Source organism: Anser cygnoides, chromosome 5 (assembly GCF_040182565.1).
Source record: "Anser cygnoides isolate HZ-2024a breed goose chromosome 5, Taihu_goose_T2T_genome, whole genome shotgun sequence".
Taxonomy (NCBI): domain Eukaryota; kingdom Metazoa; phylum Chordata; class Aves; order Anseriformes; family Anatidae; genus Anser; species Anser cygnoides.
The window spans coordinates 47,237,894-47,252,531 of record NC_089877.1 but is presented as its reverse complement, the minus strand read 5'-3'; the positions used below and the strand labels follow the sequence as shown (position 1 = coordinate 47,252,531).

The following is a 14,638-nucleotide window of genomic DNA, read 5'->3' as shown; positions in this document are numbered from 1 at the left end:
ATACTCACCTACGTTGTTCTATGTTGTTGCTTTTTTTTAACTCTTTTTTTCTTGGAGGGGTGGGAGCGGGGGATAGAATTTCTTATAGCTGTATCTCACCATTCTTGAATATCCAGGAAAGGGCAGAACTCCACTGCAGCAGAGGTTCCACTCCCAAGGATCACAAAATCATCCTATTCATTTGGATGCATAAATATATTGTGTGTGCTTTTCAGATACCTTCTCCCTGGGTCTGGTATAGATATTGAAATAGGATGACTTCTACGGGTAGACTATGATTTCAGTACATACTAAAGATGACCTCATTCCAGAATTATGCATCTGAAACAGACAGAAAGATTTTGTTTTCCATCTTTAATAATTATCTTCAAGAAATCAAGATATAAGTTTCCATTTACTTTGTAAGGTTTTGTAGGTAAAATCCTTAAAAAAGGTAGCTGCCTTTTTCTGTGCAGCTTTCTTAGCAGTTTAACAAATGTTTTCAAGTGAGAGGTCTATCTTGGAAAGTTTGAAAAACACTTTTTCAATACGGAGTACAGAATTCATTAAAAAAAACAAACAGAGAAAACAAATACATTTACAATGTGGAAATGACATAGGCTGCTGTTTTCACACCTATAGGCTTCTGGATAACAGCCTTAATTTCTATTTATGCATCAAACCAGAACAAGCCTGTTTTCAATAGTACTGAATATCTGCAAAGTAATTATATCAGAAATTACACTGAGATAAAAATTTCTCCAGCAAGCATACATTACATAAAAATAAAAATAGCAGCCAATGACATCTGGATTGGTATGTACTGATTCCCTTGGAAAATGTGAGGCCACATCTGAATGCCTAATTTTAGCATTCAGGTATGATTCAGTCATATACTAATACAAGCCTCTAACTTCAAGCATATACTTAAATATATTGTTATTCAGAAAAGCATAAACTTAGCTGCTGCTTATTTTTCAAAGGGATTATATTTTAAATCTATGTTACTGACTGATGGCTGAATTATTAAATCTTAGATATTTGTGATGGAAAATCTAGTACAAGTTCATGCTTACATCAAGCAACAAATTTCTTGTAGAAATATTCCTTTCTAAAGAATTCAGTTTGCTTGCTAATAGTAGTGAAAGAAATTTGAAACCACCACCTTTTGCAGTTTTGTAAACCACTTGGCTCTGCACTGATTTCAGTAAGGCTAATATTTACTTGTTGATGATGTTCACTTACACAGAACATCATTTATCAATTTGTGTGTTTTTTGCAAAACTGTTACTACAAAGCTTTACATGTGATTTGTGAATGTTGTCCTTGCTTTCTTATCTTTTTTAAAAAAACAAACAGGATCTATTTTTGTAAGATCATCATACATTTACGGAATTTGCTCCAGTTCTCCATTGGTTTTGATTGATTGATTGATTTACTTTATTTATTTATTTATTTTGACAGTAGCCAAAATCAAAAGGAACTTATAGCTAAAAATACACTGAGAGAAACAACAGGGGAAGGAAGGAACAAAACTCTCTGTACATTCAGGAGCAGAGGTAAACTACCACCAACAATGAAAACTGTATAGGGCTGCACTTTATTAACTTTGTCTATTTCAATCTACTAATAATAAGCTCAGCACAAAATGGTCGCTTACCATTCAGCAGAGACGGTAGCATTTCTCCAGAAGGGACTTTGTTATTGGAGACTGTTTTTATAAATGCATAGTTTCCTTAATTTCTGTATAATGATCTTTCCTGACTTAGTTATTGTTGTTTTAAGTGGCTAAAATAAACACTCTTGCTCATGTACTTTCAAATGAAAACATGAGTGTTCATGGCTTTGTATTACTGAAGCTTTCCTTTATTCCTCTTACTCTCCCACTGCTTTTTTTTTTTCCTTTCAGACAACAATCTCTGGGTACTTGAGACTTTATACTTTCTTCTCATATCATCATAGCAAGGTGTTGCAGTAAAAAAGCTCCTTTGGCAGCTACCATAACATGTCACATTGACTGTAACCTTTTCAAAAGGAAATGCTCCAAGGAGCTTTGATTGTGTAAACACTGCATTCTGTCCTGAAAATAGGGACATTGTAGAAGAAGAAATGACATGAAAGAATATAAATTTTTTCTAACTTCATTTTGATTCTTAAATGTGCCTGTTTAAAGATACTGTGCTGTGTACACATATTGCTAAGACAGATTAGTTTTTATGTGTGTTAATGTTTTTATAAACAAATATGTTACAGACACTGGTTATTGTTTGAACTTGGTAATTTTCCATATAAGCCTAAATCAGAGCAGAGCAGATACTTTGATGGGGCTGCAGGGAAATGGAGGTCTAGAAAAGCATGAACATGCCTCTGGTCCTGGGTGAGGGGCCAGGGTATCTGTACAGAAGAGAGTGAGGCACACATCAAGCAGATTTTACTTTATTCAGTATTTGCTAAATGTTGGGATACTTATATGGAAAAAAAAAACCAACATATAAAACAAGAAACGATCATGTTGTGAAAATCTTGTGCAGCAGAGCTGTGTTACAAATTTTTGTTTCTCCAACTAATTCTGCAACTTGCAGTCTTGGGATAAAGAATGTGGATCAAATTTGCATTTTGTTCAATTAGAGAATGGTTTAATTTAAGGAATAATTCCTTTTGTTGTTGTTTTTTGTTTTTGTTTATGTTTTTATATTGTGGAAAAGATTCTACAACTTCTTTGAAGATTTACAGTCACCATGAGATGAGAGAATGGAACACATGACTGCAATCAGCTACTGGTTGTCTCTTCCACATAATCTTTTGCTTAGGAGAGATGTCCCCACACAGCAGCCTGTTTTAACGTCAATGCTAAAGGATGGGTAATTCAAGATTCTTTCAGGTTAAGTAACTTTGAGTGTATTGAGGCTGGGTGGACATTAGCTTTTTTTTTTTTTTTTTTTTTTTTTTTATCCCCACAACCCACTAGAAAGATATGGAATTAAATTCTTTTATATATATATCCTGTGCAGTGGTAGTTTGTAGTTTGTCTGTAAGGTACTATTATTTTCAGTGACTGCTTTTCCCCTTTCTCTTTATTCATTCCATCACCATTTTATATTCTACAATGAAGTACTTTTTGTAGACACCTTATTTAGTTTGGTGTTTGTGAGTCGATAATTAAAATTGCATGAGAAGCTGGATCACCTAATTTAAATACTGACATTTCAGCTCTGAGAATCAAAATAGTGTTGTTCATTATTTTGCAAATATATCCTTTTTATTAATATCAGACACTAGTGGAGAAGCCATCTATACCTATACAAATCTAAACCCACCATATATTATAATATTAAACTTTTTTCCTAAATTTTGAATGGGATTTTCGAATTACTTGGGACCTATACAGAGGAATTGGGATATGTACTCATGAATATGCTTTGACTTAAACCCAAAAGCAAACAAAGAAAATGTATAAACAAACAAACAAAAAGTTTCTCCACAGTTTAATTGAAAATCAACCTATGAAAAATCAATTTTAAATTTAAAAAAAGTTTTCAAATTTTATTTTCCTGTGAAAATGTCTCAGAAAATTACATTAGTATTTCCTACATTTTTCTTACTCCTTTATAAACCATGACCAACAACAGCAATTCCATTTGTATTAATGTCATAAAAATGTAGCTTTCTCTTGAAGTATGGACTTTGTTAGAAAGTTTCTGACCAGTCTAATCTTCAGTGCAGCTTGTTTGGCAACCAGTTCAGGTCACAATACAAGAGGTCATGTTGGCATTACAGATGAGAACAAGAACATATAAAATTATTTGCTCCTAAAGTTCAAAATTAAAAGATCTTCAACCAGTCAGGCTGAAGGTTCAGAACCTGGCAATTGCCTTAGTTGAATTTCATGCTGTTGCTGATTGCCCAGTACTACAACCTATCTAGATCCCTCTGCAAAGCCTCTCATCCCTTCAGGGAATCAAAAGAATCATCAGCAAACTTGCTAAGGATTCTACTCCTTCGTCCACATCATTGATAAATATGTTGAACAGAAACAGCCCCAGAACTGAGTCCTGGGGAACACCACTAGTTACTGTCCACCAGACAAATGTAGCCCCATTTACTACAACACTTTGAGCTCTACTGTTGACCCAGTTCATCACCCAGCATTGCATGAATCGGTTTATCTCACAGTTGGACAATTTGTCCATAAGAATGCTGTGAAGAACAGTATCATTTTTAACCGCCAAAGAATCAGGGCGGGGTGGAGGGTGGGGGGACAAATTGAGTAAATCAGCTCGAGGAAACCAAGATCTTAATTCTGTAATCAAAGAGCAACAGGAATACTTTTGTCCAGTGGCACACTAATAAACCGTATATTTCCTAATACATGTATTTCCTAAATAATTTTTCCCCTACATTTAGTTCACACACTCTTAAAGTAGGAATAACCTTTTCCTTTAATATCTGATTTTTGTATACTAAACTTCTGCCTTTGTTTTTTTCACATATGGCTGACAACCATTTTATCTTTACCTTGGCTTGTACAACTGTCTTGACCTTAAAATCAGCATTCCTTTTGTTACAAATTCCACCATCTTCTACTGCAAAGTCATTCGCTGTTCTTACAAGGCTTCCCTTGAATTAGGAGCACTGTTGAGATTTTCTTTGCCAATGTCTACATTTGTTACTCCTTGAAATTGAGCCATTCCACTGCAGTTCTTACATCTTTGTCTTAGCAACAGGCATTGATCAAGGTTATATTTGACAGAATATATGTGTTTGCATATATGATGGTTTGTAAGGTCTAATTTTGAGCTCTGTATGACTTTCTGAATTGTAAGTGATGTATTCTGTAGCTCTGCTATAATACCCTACATTACTTTTTACAACTGACATTGCTAAAAAAGAAGGGAGATTTAGCTTAGAGGTTCGAAGGAAATTCTTCACTCAGAGGGTGGTGAGGCATTGTAATAGGTTGCCCAGAGAGGCTGTGGATGCCCCATCCCTGGAGGTGTTCAGGACCAGGTTAGGTGAGACCCTGATCAACCTGATCTAGTGGGTGGAGTCTAGTGGGGTTGGAACTAGATGCTCTTTGAGGTCTCTTCCAGCCATTCTATGATTCTATGCTATGATTCTATAAAGTAAAATATCAAAGACAAAGGTGTTGGGATGGAAAACTATAAACTGTTAAAACAGACAGTTTATATCAAATTGTCTACTGTCATTAAATATATTTCAAAGTGTACTTTGCACTGAAATTAGAGTTATATATATATTAAAAAAAAATAATTGGTGGATGTTTGTATTTTGAGACTGTTAATTATGAACTGGACATAGTCTTTCTTTCATATCTCAGAAAAGCTAATACAAATCCCATTGTACATTCCCTAGAAGTAAATTTTCTAACTTCCCAGTTATACTGAAGTAGCATATTTGCACTGATTATCTTTATTCTATATCTGATGTATAGCTGAAAAGAAGACTCAGACAAGGCAGGCTATTCACCCAGTCCCCTTCAAGATGTTTAAATTCTTGAAGTGGAAAAAGTGTGTCTTGTACTTAGATTGCACATTCCAGAAAAAAAAAAAATAAATAAAAAAAATGAAGAGGCAGAACACATATTTCAAAGACAACTTAATCCCACTAGTGCTGTTAATAAGCTTGTAGAGCTCAGAGCTTTATTACTTTGGTAAAACAAGGTTATACAGCATTCAGTAACACTGGTTTTATGTGCTTCCTTAAATAGTATAATTACACTTTCCAAAGTAACCTATGTTTCTTCTTTCTAGCATCTCCTTAGTGTATTTGGTGGATATACCCACAACTTCTAAAAATTATTAAAAAAATGCCAGTCTTAGACTACAATGGGAACAGTGAACTGAGCTACTTCCAGCCTGTCAAAAGGTTTAACAATTATGGAAAGAAAAGTTCAGATTTCATTGCGTGCAAATTATTTCATTTAAAGACAGCTAGATTAAACCATGATGATTTACATGTAAAATAAGTGGATCTACATCACCTTCAAAGAATGCACGATTTATCTGAAAAGAAAAAAAAATAATATGGCAATTTTAGACAGTCTTGTTTCTGAATGAATGTTACTTCTGAATATTCTAATGTGGAGTGGTTTTTTGGTTTTTTTTTTTTTTTTTTTTTTTTTTAATGTTGGGCCATGCAGCAGTTGTTGGCTAGACGGTCACCTCATCTATGAGACAGAAAAGAGTGGTGATATAGATTTTCCTTCATTTGGTGTTTACAAAGGTAGAACAAATGAATGGCATGAAGCTGCAAGAGGGGAGGTTCAGGCTGGATGTTAGGAAAAGGCTCTGCACTGAGAGTGTATCCAGGCACTGGAACAGGCTCCCCGGGGCAGTGGTCATGACACCAAGCCTGCTGGAGTTCTAGAAGTGTTTGGACAACGTTCTCAGACATACAATCTGGTTTTTTTAGGTGGTTCTGTGTGAAGTCATGAGTTGTACTCCTTTCAACTCAATACTCTATGATTGAATGATTCTACGATTCTAGATCTGGATGTTTAATACTGCCTTTAGAGTATGATTAAGAGTTTTTATATAGCAGTAAGGCACACAGAAACAAAGTTACCTAGGTACATCATGAACAAAAAGTTTAATTGTGGTGCTACATTCTTCTGTTACACATAATGAAGTGGAAAGCAAACATATAATATTTAGACTGTTCTTCCTCCAGGTTGGTGTATGTGTATTGCTTATGGACTGTAAGTAAAATAACCAACAAAAACAAACAAACAAACAAAAATCAAAGCAGGAAAAAACAAACAAACAAACAAACAACAACAAAATACCAAATGAGATGCAATGTTTATTTGTAGAGAAATTGTAATATATAATGTTACTTGTAGCATGCAGCATATCCTATTGAGAATGCCTCAACACATAAATTTGTTGTTTTTCCTTATTTAGCAGAATCCGAAAAATATATATGTATCCAAAATATCTTGTGTTTTCTTCTTTTTCCCACTTTTATTTAGACTGGGGGATACCTGAGATACAACTCTGCCAGTTGTACAGCACTTTTGGTCTCCTATTGTAAGAAAGAGAAAGAACAGAGTAAAAAACAAAGATTTCATGTTTGTTTTTTGTTTGTTTGTTTGTTTCATTTTCTTTTCTTTGTAGGACTTAGATGTCTCTTTCATTCAAAATACAATTCTCCATTCCCAACACTCCGTGTTTAAAAATATTCAAATATAAACAGAGACATAAGAGAGGGGAGAAAGTCTGAACTTTCTTCTGTCGTGCTTCTGTCTTTTTCTTGCCTTATACCTCTGAATTCAGTTGTTTCTTTATAATCTGTGTTCTCCCCAAGTGTGGAAATGTCTTTTGAATCTACGACATCTTTTTTTTCCTTTTTATCCTTTTTATCCTTTTTCTTTAATAGGAGTTATCCCAGATTTGCAGAACCACTTGAGCAACTCGATTATGCAAAACTCAGTCACAGTTGATTCAAAATGTGCTGAAAAGCTTTTCAAAATCTAGTATCTTCAGAGTGTAGCTCACTTAGCTTCAGGATTTCAACCCTTTATGGAAAACAGGCACACCCTCTCTGCACTCTCTCAGCAATGATTTATTTGTCTTCCTTCTTGATATTTTGTCTGCTTTTCATGAAATTTAAAATTGTATTAGATTGAACGTACTTTCTCCTTGTGCACAGAAAGAGCATTAATATCTCTGACTTCTTTGCAGCCAGTTTGTTCCATACCCAATGAACAATGAATGAAGAGGAAGCAGAGCACTGTTTGTAGAAATGCAAGATGTTTCAAAATGAGCTGCAGTCACTCCCACAAGCAAGCGGCTTCCCAAGCCAACCACCATAAAATTAATGATTTTATGGGAACTAACTGGTTGAACAGCTAAAAATATTGGCCGAAGAACTGAAGTACAACAAAATCATAATTTAAATCAGAAGTGACTTCTGAAGGTCCTCTGTTCCAAACTCTCACTCAAAGCAGGCACAACTTCCAAGTTACATTACGTTGATAGGGTCTTTACCTAGTTGGGTTTCTACGTGGAGATTCTACAACTTCTCTTGGCAACCCACCCCAAAGATCAAAGTCATTGTAAAGATTCTTTTCCCTTATATTCAGAAAATTTGTATCCTCACAATGGGGTTCACGAAGTTTACGTTATGATGTTATAAAAATTATGAATGAAGGTGAAAATGAAGGTGAAAAAACAAATCTACTGAAAAAAGAGTCCTATGTCATTGCATTTAGATGGGAAAAAAAAAATGATGTAAATAGCCAGAGCTATGCCACTTCAAAAATGTTTCAGTAGAACTAGAAAAAGTATACAAAATATAGATGACCAGAACAGAAGAATTATTACCATTTAACAAGACGGTAACTGGAACACAGAACAATTGCATATCACATACAGGGGCTAAATTAACCATTCTGACATTGTGGGTTAAGTTTGTTTTAAAGAAAGTTAGTGATATTTTACCATTCAATAATGAAGCAGTTCATGGTGCGGAAATATCTCAGTCATTACATCTTTAAATTCATAGTTTGCAGAAAAAAAAAAAAAAGCAAAGTGATAGAAAGTTAAAGGAAAAAATATCAACTTTGAAAAAAAAATGCTTTCATTTCTATAAAATTGTGGTGTGGAGGAAGGGAAAAATCAACATTTTTTTTCCAATTGTGTGACGCAGTTTCTCCTCCAACATAGTACCCTACTAGTTCACTGTGGCAGTGGTAGGAGAATAGCAGTTATTTTCTTCTTACACTTGCTTGTAATGCAAACAAGCAAAACACGAGTATTACGCAGTAATAACAAAGATCAGGTTTGAATACACGTCCCGGAAGTCTTAATCCAACATATTGATTCAAAATATAAATAAATCAATCAATTCAGAAAATATGAATTTGGTTTGGGTTTCATTTTGGAATTTGGAGCACTCTCCATGGCTTACAATCCTAGAAGACACTGGACTAAACTCCACTTCTTATTAATACAGTCTTTTTTCCTGTAGTTTATGCTACAGTCAGGTACCATTTTAACTCATTTCTACTATGATTATTTTCCTATCATTTCTTTGGTTGTCTTCAGAACTCATACCCATTCACTACTAAGCAAATGTTATTTACAGCTTTCAACATTTCTCTACCTTTATGGTCAAATTTTTGTCAGAGAGTCACACATGAACCCAGGGGAGGAAGTTGTTAGATGCTACTGAAACAGATATTAGCTCTGTATTTTCAAAGAGCAATGGTACAGAAATTAAATTTCTGCTCTGCAAAGTAATTATTAACAAAAACAACACAAAACCAAACAAACCAATGAAACAAACAAAAAACTCATACAGGAGAGATCTTTACAATTCAGAAGGGATCTGAACTATTGTACATAGTTAACCTATGTGGAGTACAACATTAGCAGCATGTTTTGTTAATCAACTCAGTGTGGTTGCCTACAGAACGAAGGAATTGTTATATTACCAACAAAGAGTTTCACTCTTTTAGGTTTATTCTGAATACTGTCAGTGACTTTAAGATATATTTGCCAGAATATGATATGTACATGCATAAAACATGATTTCATTTTCTTTATACTGCTTAAAACATTTCCCAGTGGCCAGGTAAATGAGTGTATATGTCTTGAAAAGCATATACAAGAAGTGAACAACAATAAGACCTACTTCCCTTATTTCTATTAACTCGGCTTTCTAAACAGTCTCCATGTATTAATTAATTACAACTCATACATACTCTATGAGATTAGGCAGTGTTATTAGTTCTGCTTTATACCAAGGATCTGAGACTCAATGAAAATGAAGGACAAAGAAAGTACAAGTAATTTTTCTCATGACAAATACTACATTAAAACAAGTAATTACCTGAACTGACCACTCCATTTACTTTCTATTTTGACTTTATAATATGCAACCAACCCTACCTAAAGCATTTTCTATGTTCATATTTGCTAAAGAAAGAAAGGAAATATAGCAGCTAGGGTTACAGTCTTGAAGTGCTGGAAGCAAGGAAAGGGAGAGAAGGGAATGGCTGTGAGCTGTAACTAGGATCTGGGAAGGAAAAGAGGCCATATTTACTATTAGTGAAGCAGGGAAGGAAAAGAAGTCAGTCCATATCTTTCTCATACCTTGCAAATCCATCCTGTTGGAGTAGATTCTGAAACTAAAAAGGCTGGAAGGGAGCTGTTTACAAGAATTCATTTCTATTCAATACCCTTCATATTCCAAAGCAGGAAGATCCTGGAACACAGAATTTGAAAAAGCTCTTCAATGCTAGGAATACAATATGCCATTTTCATATTTCTGGCCCATTTAATGGCAACTCCCAGATTATTATTATTATTATTATTATTATTATTATTATTATTATTATTATTATGTTGTTTTGTTGTTGTTGTTGTTGTTTTGTTGTTGTTGTTGTTGTTATTATTTATATTATTATTATTATTATTATTATTATTGCTATTGCTATTATTGTTGATTTTGACTTTTCTCAAAACTGCCCATAGATTCAGGAAAGAATATCCCTCTGTCTCAGAAATTTTTGTTGTTTAATTATCAATGCAGAGGTTTCAAGACAAAAGTATCACCTAAATGCAAAATGGAGCTAAATTACTACACTCAGCTTTGTCTCTCTGCTGCTCATATTCTCACAAGGAATTTTCTAATGCACTGAAGAGCCTTAGAAACTGAAAATTCACTGAAGCATGCAGTAGTTGCCATCATTTAAGTTTTTCTGAAAATCTCTTCAGAACTATCTGTTAAATATACCTTGAAAGTTCTGATTGAAACACAGCTGTAGAATTCTAGTAACATAACATTCATCTCCCTGTTTTCCTGGAAATTTCATCTAGTGCCTGAAAATACATACACATTTTTTTCCTCACTGCATTTCAGCTGTAAGAGCAAACAGCTTTTAAAACTTATTTCTTTGTTCTGAGTTCCCTAGAACTTTTTCATAGACTTCAGCAGTTTTGGTTCAGGAAATATGGGATTAAGACTTTCTGGGGTTCTCCCGTCCCCTAATTTCTGTGCTTCCTCCCCTTTCCAACCCTGTCTGCAGCTAATCTATAATAAAGGTTAATTTTGAAAAGACAGCTCCATAATATTTATACAATGAAGTCAAATGTTGAATGAAACACACTTGTAAAAACAACAGCAGCCTTTTCCTTGTGCAATATAGGATGTGGTCAATCATTTGGCAATTCAGTTTTGGCACACCATGAACTATTTATTTGTTAAATCCAGTTCTTGAGACTGCAAAAATTCTGAGAGAGTTTTTCCTTTCTTTCCTTTTCCTTTTTTTTTTTTTCCCCATTCCTTTTTAGTCCCTCCACTGGAAAATATTAAATTTACAAAGCTCAATGTTTATTTCATACTGCAACATGCACTATTGTATCAATAAATATTTAATGGTGCTGGAGTTCAGTGTATATAGCCTCACGTTTCCTTTAAAAGTGTGCTTATTACCTGGTGAGTGCACTGTAGTCAATCAAGCAAGAAAAAAAATAAACTCAACACAAAAACTTTCCACCAAAAGATGACACAGTGTTCAGCTTCAGTTTAAAGAGAGTATGGATGAAACAAGTAACCATATATTTTTCTAAGGCTCTCAGTCTTGGCACTACACAGACAGTTCCATTTGGGATATACAACAGGGGCATTACACAGATCATAAAAGCATTTGAGATGAGAAAGACAAGTGCTAGAAAAGATAAAGTACTAAAAAGAAGCTCTCAAAAACAGTCCACAAAAATAAAATTAAAATAAAATAAAATAAAATAAAATAGAGGCAAATTTAATTTTTGTTGAACCTATGCACCTTCTGTGATTGTTTTGCTGTGAGACAATTATGCTCAGACTATAACACTTGTTTAAATGCTCGATCAAAGTGATTTCAAGACTTTCTAGACCTACATCAGTTGAAATGCAATTTTAGATATGATGTTAAATTATTTAAGCAAATTTAAAAAATTGTTAACATGCCTTTTACCTAATGTGTACTTGAAACTACCTGGAACAGCTTCGACAAATGAAGATCAAACTGTAACAAAAGAAGAAATCCTACTAACACACAATAGAAAATATAAGGTTCTTCATATTGTCTTCCTAACATTTTAATCTTACTTAAAACATCTCCACATCCACTAACTAAGTAAACAGGTTTGGAAGCCTCAATTTCACCTCATCTAATTTTAAGTGTTCACTTAGAATATCTGAATAAATAATTTCTAGCTAGGATGTTAATGATTTCTTAACTAGTTATGTAGTCTAGAACTCAGCTGTAAGCCATACTCACATGCAATTTGAAAAATCTGAAAGTCATTCATGTTGCTTAAGAAATCTCATATGAGTTAGTAAGCCAACACCATTTTAACAGGTGACAAGGACAAAGGGACAAAACTCAAGAACTTGTAATTTAGAAGTCTCCAGAAAATGTGATGATCAAGATTAGTCAATGATACCTTACAGGCAATACTGCCTCCTGATTTATGGTTAAGATTTAGTAGCTTACTGAATAACTTGTTTTAAGACTAACTGCAGACTCTTTGAGGATATTACCTCAGTCTCAGCAGATTAGTTGGGCAAAAATATATACTGTTGTGCCTAAAATGTGCTTGATTCAAAATACTTGAATAAAAATAGCAAGAAGACAACCTTGTGCTCTGATGAGAAATGCTACAGTTGAAAAAATAAAGGCCAAAAATGCTAAATAAGAATAATAAAAAAATCATTAAAAGAACGGTGACACATTGAGAGAAAAAAACAATCAGCTTGTAATGAATCTTCAAATTCATCTCTTTTACTTCATTTTTTTTTTTTTAACTGTAGGACAATGAAAGTGACCTGAGCTCAAGTTTCTGCCACCCAAAGAGCACAAGTGTATCTTTAATCAGGGATCACAAATATCCAAAAATAATGCAAATATTTACAATTACAACTGATGTTCTCACAAGTATAGATGAGGTTACTGTGTTTGTGTGCTCACAAACGTCATAAGCTAATGAGTCTAGCATGTCTGCTTATATCTTTACAGCTTTTATTTAAACACTTCACCTAATTTGGGTGTTGAAAGCTGTAAATTACTTTGAAACACATTGAGCTGAACAGAGGCTACAGACAGAGGTTTGGGGCATTTAAATTACACTCCTGCTGGTTACTACAAATATTGTACAGAAAATTACCTCTAAATAAATGAAGTGGTTTCCCTATGTTCATGTTCATTCATTTCTCAAATTCACAATTCACCATCACAGACAAATATCTGGCTTTTTTTCTCAGCATTAGTCAAGTGTGAATTTGAAGCTGAGGAAAAAAAAATGAAGTAGAGTCATTTGCAATGATGAATTGTATCTTTTTTGTGATAGATATCTGAGATTCTTATTTTACTTGTAATATAAAATAAGAATCTCTTACAAGGCTGCTCTGTCATATTTTTAGAGTAATTAGGCTATTTATTCAAATGTTATTATAAAAATTTGTTTTATCTTGATATCACTAGCAAACAGGAACTGTTTCCTCTAGCTATAAGCCATAATACATAATTTGTTTCTGGATCTTTCTAAACAGATACTTAAATATTGGTGTGTCTCCCTCTTTCTTTGTTTCCAAGAGTGGAATTAGGATTCCTCGTGGTTGTGAAAAACTATAGTGAAAAAAAAATATATATATATATATTTGTTAAATGTCATTCAATATCTCAATGTGCATTGAAGACGTTAAAAAAAATTCACATTAGTATTTGAAGACTGAAATTATTGAGTTCAAAATCTACAGGCCAGAGGGTGGTTTAGAAATTGTTATACATCCTACTGTGGTGAAAAGTACTTTTGTGCAATTTTCATATATGAGAAGTAATACTTTCATGAAAATGCGAGGCTCAGGTGAGAAAAGATCGTTTTGTTTCCAGATTGTGTTGTTTCCATCACAGAAATGGTATCATTTCAGTTTCCATACAATACCAAGGCTTTCAAAAACCTGACCCAAAGAAGAATTTGTCTGGATGTAACAGACTTTAAGCTTCTTTAATTTGCAGCAATTCCATTTCAAAATCAGGCAAACTGATTTCATGTCCTTTGGTTTGCACTGACTACAGTAAAAGAATGCTGTATCTCACAAGAAGCCATCAGAGCCAGTACCTCACATGACTGAACTCTACGACTTGTATGGTTTTCACAGCGAGATTTACCCATTTTTTCTGTATTTTGTTTTAGTTGAAAGTAAATGGTGATATCTTTACTGTATTTCTGAATGGAACAAAACAAAAATACTGTAAATTGGTCAAGGCAACCTTTGCCCACAGGACTGTTAGAAACTTTAAAACAGAAGCTTAGGTTTCTTTTGGTAAACATCCACACTGAACCTCTGAACCTTCAGAGGTTGACAGGTTGCAATGAAGGATGTGTGCATTTAAATGACAGAAAGAGTGAGAAAAAGATTCTCTTCAATGTCTGCCTTACACAGCAGATAAAGTACCTACTGTTTTCTTTTTAGAAGGAAATGCCACAGTGTAAGTGTTAAAAGAGTAAAATTCTGAAGCTCAGTGAGTAAAAGAATAGTTCCAGCCCTTTATACATCTAATTTTTAAGTTATTTTTTATTCATATATTAATTGTCTCTTTTGATTGTAGCACAGTTCTTTGTTATTGTTATTATTCTTAGCCCTGACT

The 14,638-nt window shown here is 33.8% G+C and overlaps 1 long non-coding RNA gene across 2 annotated transcripts; it reads right to left on the bottom strand.

Moving 5' to 3' along the window:
* Positions 1-6,265: 6,265 nt before the first annotated feature.
* LOC136790953 (uncharacterized) lies at positions 6,266-14,289 on the bottom strand. Of its 2 annotated transcripts, XR_010831942.1 has the most exons (4): positions 13,155-14,289; positions 11,963-12,013; positions 10,098-10,209; positions 6,266-7,023 (listed from the first exon to the last, which is right to left on the bottom strand). It is a non-coding gene; the product is annotated as an uncharacterized lncRNA (long non-coding RNA). The 2 variants fall into 2 exon arrangements; XR_010831941.1 differs by having other exon boundaries at positions 11,963-14,289.
* Between the last annotated feature and the right edge of the window lie 349 nt (positions 14,290-14,638).